The following is a 9,457-nucleotide window of genomic DNA, read 5'->3' on the forward strand; positions in this document are numbered from 1 at the left end:
GTTGATAGGAGTAAGGGTGTGGGGAAACACACATCCTTAGGGATTGTGATTTCGTTAGAGGATAGGTTTGTTGTGGTACCTACTCTTGCATAAATACTCAGTACTTGTTTTCATTGAATGTGTATACGGTTCAGTTAAATTTTAGAATCTGACAGTATTTTGTTCCACTCAGCCTACTAGAATACTCAAGTAACATGCAAACCCAACACCTAGGGTCACTTTTGTGGTTACTCTGAGAGTCTTAAAGGCCACACCTAGCACCTCAAGCTGTACCCTGAGGATGTCAGATTGCTTGATACATCTAATAATACTGCAAACAACTAGAAAACCCAAGCATTAAATTAATCCAAGATTCAAAAATCTTTATATTATAATACAAGAAACACACACAAAAATCATGACAATATAAATCCACCAAAAAGTATAAATACATCATAAATGACCTCCAGTGAGACTGATTTAGAGGAAATGCCTGAGAAAGAGTTCAAAAGAATGATTATAAGAATGCTCAAAGAAATCAGGAATCAAAGAAGACACAGGAAACCAATTTAATGAAATAAGGAGGTCAAGACATGAATAAGGAAATAGAAATAACAAATAAAAACCAGTCAGAAAACACAGTAAGTCAAATAAAAAACTCTGTAGAAAATCTCACTAGTAGAATGGATGAAGGAGAGAACAGAATATCTAAACTAGAAGACCACGTGGCAGATCTTATACAGTCCAACAAAGAGAAAGACAAACTAATAGGAAGATATGAATGTGAATTATGAGATATTAGGGACACTATGAAAAGATCTAACATAAGAATTCAGGGTATAGTAGAAGGAGAAGAATTTTGCTCCAAAGGCATAGTAGGCATTTTCAACAAAATCATAGAAGAAAACTTCACCCAAATTGGGAAAGAAATGTCAATGCACAGGAAGCCTTTAGAACACCAAACAGACAAAACCTGGAAAGAACCTCTCTTCACCATATTTTAATTAAACCACCAAACACACAAGCCAAAGACCAAAGAAAATATACTAAAAACAGTTAGAGAGAAAAAATCAAGTCACATACAAAGGCAAACTCATCAGGATAACAGCAGATTACTCAACATAAACTTTAAAAAGGCAGAAGGGCTTGGAATGATTTATTTCAAATTCTGAAAAAGAACTATTGACCAACGTTACTTTACCATGCAAAGCTATCCATTCAAACAGATGGGGAAATAAGGACATTCTACAACAAAATCAGGCTAAAGGAATATTTGAAGACAAAACAATCTCTACAGAAAATACTTGAAAGGATCCTCCATCTGAAGAGAAAGAAAAGCACACACATAAGGAACCTGGAAAAAACAAACCATACTTGAATATTAGTTAATACAAGAGAGCAAAGGTAAAACCAGAAGAACTACAAAACAAGAAAAATGGCAACCCCCCCCCCCCCACCTTTCAATAATAACTCTTAATATCAATGGCCTCAAAGCCCCAACCAAAAGACACAGGTCTGCAGATGGGGCCAAAAAGCAGGATCATTCAATTTGTTGCCTCAAAGAAACTCACATTTCTACAAAGGATGTACACCATCTTAGAGTGAAAGATTGGAAAATGGTGTTACAAGCAAATGGGCCTAGAAAACAAGCAGGGGTCACTATCCAAATATCTGACAGGGCAGACTTCAGACCAACATTAGTTAGGAAAGATAAAGAAGGTCACTTTATATTGATTAATGGAACACTCAAACAGGAGGACATTACAACACTAAACATATATGTACCTAACACGGGGGTCCCCAATTTCATCAGAAAAAATGCTATTAGAACTAAGATCACAGGTAACAACAAAGTTGTAGTGGGTGACATCACCACTCCCCCTCACCAATTGACAGGTCATCCTGGCAAAAAATGAATAGAGATACATCTGGATTAAATGAGGTAACAGAACAAATGGACCTAACAGGTATCTACAGGACATTTCATTCAAATGCTGCAGAATACACACTCTTTTCAGCAGCATATGTAATATTCTCTAAAATAGACCACACATTAGGACACAAAGCAAATCTTAATTAGTACAGGAAAACTGAAAAAATTCCTTGCATTCTATCTGATCACAATGGGATCAAGCTACAAATCAATATCAAGAAAAGCTATAAAGCATATACAAAATCATGGAAACTAAACAATACACTACTAAAGGATGAATGGGTCAATGAAGAAATCAAGAAAGAAATTAAAAAATTCATTGAATCAATTTATCATGAGAACACAACATATGAAAACCTTTGGGACACAATGAAGGCAGTCCTAAGCAGGAAATTTATAGCTGTAAGTGCCTATATTAAGAACTTAGAAAGGTTGCAAGTAGACAACTTAATGCTTCACCTTGAGGCCTTGGAAAAAGAAGAACAAGGCAAACCAAAAATCAGTACATGGGAAGAAATAAAGATCAGGGCAGAAATTAATGAAATAGAAATCAAGAAAAAAAAATCAACCCAAAGAGTCAATGAAGAAAAGAGTTGGTTCTTTGAAAGGATAAACAAGATTTATAAACCCTTAGAAAATATGACTAAAAGAAAGAGAGAATAGAGACAAATTAATAAAATTAGAGATGAAAAAGTCACCATCACAACAGATACCAGAGAAATTCAAAAAATCATAGGGACATACTATAAGAACATATACTCTACTAAGAGTTTGAAGATCTGAAAGAAATGGATGATTTCCTTGATTTATATGACCTATCTAAATTAAATCAAGGTGAGATTGACTACTTTAATAGACCTATAACAAGTATGAAGATCCAAGCGGTTATAAAAAAAAAATCTCCCAACTAAAAAAATTCCAGGCCCAAATGGATTCACTGGTGAATTTTACCAGACCTTCATGGAAGAACTAACATCAATGCTTCTCAAACTTTTCCATAAAATAGAAAAGGAAGGAATCCTACCAAACTCCTTCTATGAAGCCAGCATCACCCTGTTAGCAAAACCAGACAAAGGTAGAACAAAAAAAGAAAATTACAGACCAGTCTCCCTCATGAACAAAGATGTGAAAATTCTCAATAAAATATTGGCAAACGGAATACAAGAATATATCAGAAAGATCATTCACCCTGACCAAGTACTCTTTATCCCAGAGATGCAGAGATGGTTCAACATATGCAAATTGATAAATGTAATACATTATATAAGTGGACTGAAGGACAAAAATCACATGATCATCTCAATAGATGCAGGAAAAGCATTTGACAAAATCCAACATGAGAAAAGTCCTACAGAGACTGGGAATAGAAGGAACATATCTCAACATAATAAAAGCTATTTATGACAAACCTATAGCAAACAGAATGCTAAACGGAGAAAAACTTGAAACTTTCCACTAAAATCAGGAACAAGACAAGGGTGTGCATTGTCCCCACTTTTATTTAATATAGTACTAAAAGTTTAGCCATAGCAATAAGGCAAGAGATACACAAAAAAGGGATACAAATTGGAAAGGAAGAGATCAAGTTATTATTTGCAGATGACATGATTCTATACATAAAGGACCCTAAATACCAGCAAACTTTTAGAGCTGATAAACATTCATAGCCATGTAGCAGGATGCAAAATAAATACACAGAAATCAGTAGCTTTCCTATATGCTAACAACAGACTCACAGAGAATGAAATCAGAGAATCACTCCCATTCACAATTGCATCAAAAGAAAAATACCTTGGAATAAACCTAACGAAGGAAAAGAAGGATCTCTACAATGAAAGTTTTAAAACCCTCAAGAGAGAAATTGCAGAAGATAATAGGAAATTAAAAGACATCCCTTGTTCTTGGATTGGAAGAATCAATATTGTGAAAATGGCAACATTACCAAAAGCAATCTACACATTTAATGCAATCCCCATGAAAATTCCGGATGCATTCTTCATGGAAATAGAAAAACAATCCAAAAATTCATTTGGAAGCACAAAAAAACCCCTCGAATATCTAAAACAATTTTGAGCAATAAAAATAAGGCTGGTGGTATAACCATACCCGATTTTAACCTCTATTACAGAACCACAGTAATAAAAACAGCATGTTACTGGCACAAAAATGGACATGTAGATCAATGGAACAGAATAGAGGACCCAGATGTAAGTCCAGGTAGCTATAGCCACCTGATCTTCAACAAAAATGCCAAAATTACTCACTGGAGAAAAGACAGTCTCTTCAGCAAATGGTGCTGGGAAAACTGAATATGTATGTGTAGAAGGATTAAAATAGCTCTTTATCTCTCTCCATACACAAGAATTAAGTCCAAATGGACCAAAGATCTTAATATTAGACCCAAAACTGTGAAACTGCTAGGGGAAAAAGTAGGGGAAACCCTTCAACATATTGATCTTGGCAAAGTCTTTCTGAATATAACCCTAATTGCTCAGGCAATAAAACCACAGATAAACCACTGGGACCTCAGGAAATTACAAAGCCTTTGTACAGCAAAGGACACTGTGAATAGAGAAAAGAGGCAACCTACTGAATGGGAGAAAATTTTTGGCAGCTATATATCTGACAGAGGATTAGTATCCAAAATATACAAAGCAAACAAAAAACTAAATAGTAAGAAATCAAATAATCCACTTGAAAAATGGGCTATGGAACTAAATAGAGAGTTCTCAAAAGAAGAAATACAGATGGCATATAAGCATCTAAAAAAATGTTCTACATCACTAGCCATCAGGGAAACACAGATTAAAACTATGTTGAGATTCCATCTCATTTCTGTCAGAATGGTTACCATCACAAAAACAAATGACCATAAATTCTGGCGAGGATGCAGAAAAAGAGGAACCCTTCTACACTGTTGGTGGGCATGCAATCTGGTTCAGCCATTGTGCAACTCAGTGTGTAGGTTCCTGAGAGAGCTAAAAGTAGATCTACCATATGACCCAGCTATACCACTCCTAGGCAAATATCCTAAGGACCCGTCTTACTACCTTAGAGATACTTGCTCAACCATGTTTATTGCCACTCTGTTCACAAAAGCTAGGAAATGGAACCAGCTTAGATGTCCCTCAACTGATGAGTAGACAATGAAGATGTGGCACATTTATGCAATGGAGTTGTACTTAGTGATAAAGAAAAATGAAATTATGACATTTGCAGAAAAATGGATGGATCTGGAAAGGATTATACTTAGTGATGTAACCCAGGCCCAGAAAGCAAATGTCACATGTTCTCTCTCATATGTGGATCCTAGTTACAAATGGTTGGACTTCTTTGTGAACAGAAATAAAACTTAATAGCAGAAGCCAATAAGGTAGAAAGGAGATATAAAGGGAATAGAAAGGGAGAGAGGGGCACTTAATAGGATGGTATTGTATATATGTAAGTAGAAGAACAGATTAGTGGAGGTGAAAAGGCCTAAGTGAGGTCAGGGGAAGAGATTGAGTAAAGGAAAGGTGGAGGGAGGGCTAATCAAAATCTAAGAGGATATAAATAAGTCATATGGAAACCACTGCTTTGGACAATGAACACTCAGAAGCCATAGATTGTTACTAGAAAATTTTCAGTGCCAGGGATGGGATACTTTCCAGTGAGTTGTTGGCCAGGGAGGTCTCTGGTACCCCAAAACATTATAGGCCTTTGCTGAAGGTCTTGGTTCCCCACCAGGAATAGATGGTAAGACCCTATTGCTGAAGACTTTACATATTTGGGTTGCAAGTTCATTGCGAAATCCTGCTGGAACTGAGCTGATAACCTCCTCCATGTAGACCCGCTGACAGAAAGCTGGAAGAAGCCATTCTGCATGCAGTTCAATGAGAGAGAGAGAAATCACCAGTGGTAATAATGAACAGTGGACCCAGTAAGCCTTAAGTTTGTCCAGACAGGCCAAATAAGCCAAAAGGGGCAATAGTGGCATGGCTGTTATGGGGGAAACCAACTGCTCTATAATTGGACTGGACATGGGAGGAAATACATCCATGATACTGAAAACCTATAACATGGGTAGTCATGAGCCCTAGGAGTGTAACGTCTGCTGGTGTCTGGCTAAATATATTTACCATGCTTACCAAACTGCCCAGTAAGCACTGCTCTTAATGTTCATACCCATACATTAATGGTACTCTCACTTTTCATTAGAGAAACTTCTCTTTTCAGATGGCAATGACCTTGGGATGACTCAGAAGGCACATGGAGCCGAGAAGAAGTGACAGAAGAGTACTTAGCACTGCCATATCTCTATCACACCTATCTGTGTCCATTGTGGAAGAGGTGATGGAAAGAATTTAAGAGTCAAATGAAGGGTAGGATTCCTTACAACATGCACCTCCAGACACAGAATGGCCTGGATATCCCTGACCTCACAGTGCCTGACACTACCTACACAAGATCATCATAATAGGAGGAAAAGATGATGACATCAACATAAGAGAGAGACCGATTGAGAGGGGGAAGGGGTATCATGGAGAGTGGAGTTTCAAAGGAGAAAGTGTGTGTGGGGGTAATTACCATGGGTTATTGTCTACAATTATGAAAGTTGTCAATAAAAAATAGTTAATTCATAACTTCTTTCTCTGGGTTTGTATTGATTCCTTAAACACAGGAAGGCCACTGGGAGATGGCTCATTGGTTAAGAGTGTTGCTGCTTAAGCATATAGGCCTCTCAGGCTGGAGACTGCCAAGTTAAAAAAAATTATGAACTTTATTGGATGAATAAATTGTGTTTTTGTCCCATTCTCCTCATGCTATCCTCTTATATCCCCTCTTCCCATCCCCATTCCACTGAAGACCCTCCTCAGTGGGCTTACTAATATTCACTGTGGGGTCATGAATGCATCAGTCAGTCTCTGTGAGGACAGAGGACAATCTCTCAGGATACTCCTTCCCACCTTGTGGCTCTTATAATCTTTCCACCACACTCTTCTGCAGTGTTCCCTGAGACTTGGTGGATGTGTTTATAAGCCTAGTGTTGAGCTCTTTGCAAGCTCTGGATTTCTGCATTGATGAGTTTTGAGTGCCCTCAGTGTCTTATTGCCATCTCCCTAGAGTAACATCAGGATAGCAGTGAGAGCAGCATTCAGGTTTATTTTTTATTTTCTTGGTTTTTTGAAGTAGGGTCTCACTCTAGTCCAGGCTGACCTGGAATTCACTATGTAGTCTCAAGGTGGACTTGAACTCACGGCAATCCTCCTACCTCTGCCTCCCAAGTGCTGAGATTAAAGGGGTGCACCACCATGCCCTACAGCATTCAGGTTTAACTTATGACTTCCTCTGTGATGTCGCCTGGGCCCTGTCAGATATGCTACAGGTGGTTTGGATTGGCTCAAGCAAGGCAGTTAACTACTTTTTCTTGTGTTGATGGATCTTGGTTTTCCCCTGCCATGTGTAAAAAAGAAAGAAAGAAGGAAGGAAAGAAGTAAAGAAATCCAATTAAGACTGAGAGCAGCATGGATTAAAGAGGACAAGTATAGTTAATTGAGACATATTGATGGACATAGCCACCCTTCTTGGCCAAGGACTATGGGGAGTTCTCTCTGGAGTCTATGACTGTCATATCCATAGGATTCTGACTTGGTTCTCAGTACCAGGTATGAGTTCTCTCCCACTGAGTGGGTCTCTTATCCAACTAGAGAGCCACTGACTACTGCATAGGCTGTGTGCCACTATTGCACAGGTGTGTACATCTGTACATCTTGTCTGGCTGGTTGGTTGTGTAGCTTGCAGGATCCCCTGCTTGTTCATGACATTGATGGCTGTTATCCCCCAGTAGTCTGCATAGCACTTTCCAGCACTATGTAGGCTAGCCAGCAGCAAGCTGACTTCCTTCTAAGTTCCAAAGTGATCTCTTGATGTTCTGTCTGAAGCCTGTGGTGCTTCAGCACAGGGTCTGTTGTAGCTATGGCGGTTAGCCAAGAGCTTTGGAAATAGCCTGTATTGTTTTGGGGACTTCATATGTCTCTCCAACCAACACTGCAGGGTGTAACCCAGTCCAGGCACTGAGAATTAGAAGCCAGATCCCATGGTTTGAGTGGCAAGTTAAACCGTTCTCCACCCTTTCTGCGACACTTCTACTCAGGCCAACTCCCCCTTTATTAAGGGTTTTATCTTTCAGTTTGCTAACCAGGAGAATGGTACCTATGGTACTGATTGATGTCATCAGTTTGTTGTACATTTCCCCTCCCCTGCCTGCCCTCCCCCAAGACCCTTCTACCCGTGTTCTGTCCCTCGAGTTGCCTGTTAAGCATCCCTCCTCTCCCTAGTTCCACGTCCTCCTAGCTACCTTCTAGTTCCCTGCCAAACTCCTGCTGCTTACTGACTCTTAAACGTAACCCAGGCTGTTCCAAAGTAGATACCACATACGAGGGAGAACATGTGGCCTCTGTCTTTCTGCCCTTGTGTGACTTTGCTTAGTATGATTTTTCCTAAGGCCACCCATTTTCCTGCAATTTTCATTACTTCATTTTTCCTTACTGCTGAGTAGAATTCCATTTGTATATGTGTCATGTCTTCATTGATGATTCATCCATCTGATGGGCATCTGAGTTGATTCCAGTTCTCAGCTATTGTGAATAGAGCAGCAACATAGTTGAGCAAGTGTCTCTGTAGTAAAGAGAAGTCTCTAGGGTATAAGCTCAGGAGTGGAGTAGCTGGATCAATGGCAGATCTATCTTCAGCCTTTTGAGGCATCTCCATATTGATTTCCATAGTGGATGTACAAATCTGCACTCTCACTGGCAGTAGCGAGGGTTCCTCTTTCCCCACATCCCAGTCAATATTGTCATTCAAATTTTTGACGATTTTCATGCTGACTGGAGTGAGATGGAATCTCAGGGTCATAATCCATTTGAAATTCTTCCTTTGAGAACTCTTGGTTCATTTCCCTGCCCAATTTTTTTTTTTTTTAGTGGATGGCTTGACTTTTTTTTTTTAATTGCTGAGGGTTTTGAGTACTTTCTAAATTCCAGATCTTAAGCCTCTGTCAGATGTCTTGCTGGTAAAGATTTTCTCCCTGTAGGTTCTATAGGTTGTCTATTGGCTCTGTTGATGGTTTGCTTAACTGTACAGTAGCCTTTTAGTTTCAAGAGATTCCAGTGGTTGAGTGTCTAATTCTCTGGGCTACTGGGGAGACTCCCAAGTTTGACACACAGGATTCATGTAAAAAGCTGGCCTCAGATATCTAGAACACCAATCACAAGAGGCAGGGTCTAGAGAATTGATGGTGTTCAGCAACCAACAGCAGCTCTGGGCAGAATGACAGACCTTGTCTGAAGTAAAAAATACTCATATGAACTATAAGAGAAGAACAACTGATGTTCTCCTCTGGCCTCCACATGCACATGTAGGAGCATGCACATACATGTACATACACCACACACACACATTAAAAAACACGAGGAAGAGCTGGGTGTGGTGGCAAATACCTTTAATCCCAGCACTCAGGATGCAGAGGTAGAAGGATCACCATGAGTTCGACACCACCCTGAGACT

This window comes from Jaculus jaculus, chromosome 19, assembly GCF_020740685.1.
Source record: "Jaculus jaculus isolate mJacJac1 chromosome 19, mJacJac1.mat.Y.cur, whole genome shotgun sequence".
Classification (NCBI taxonomy): Eukaryota; Metazoa; Chordata; class Mammalia; order Rodentia; family Dipodidae; genus Jaculus; species Jaculus jaculus.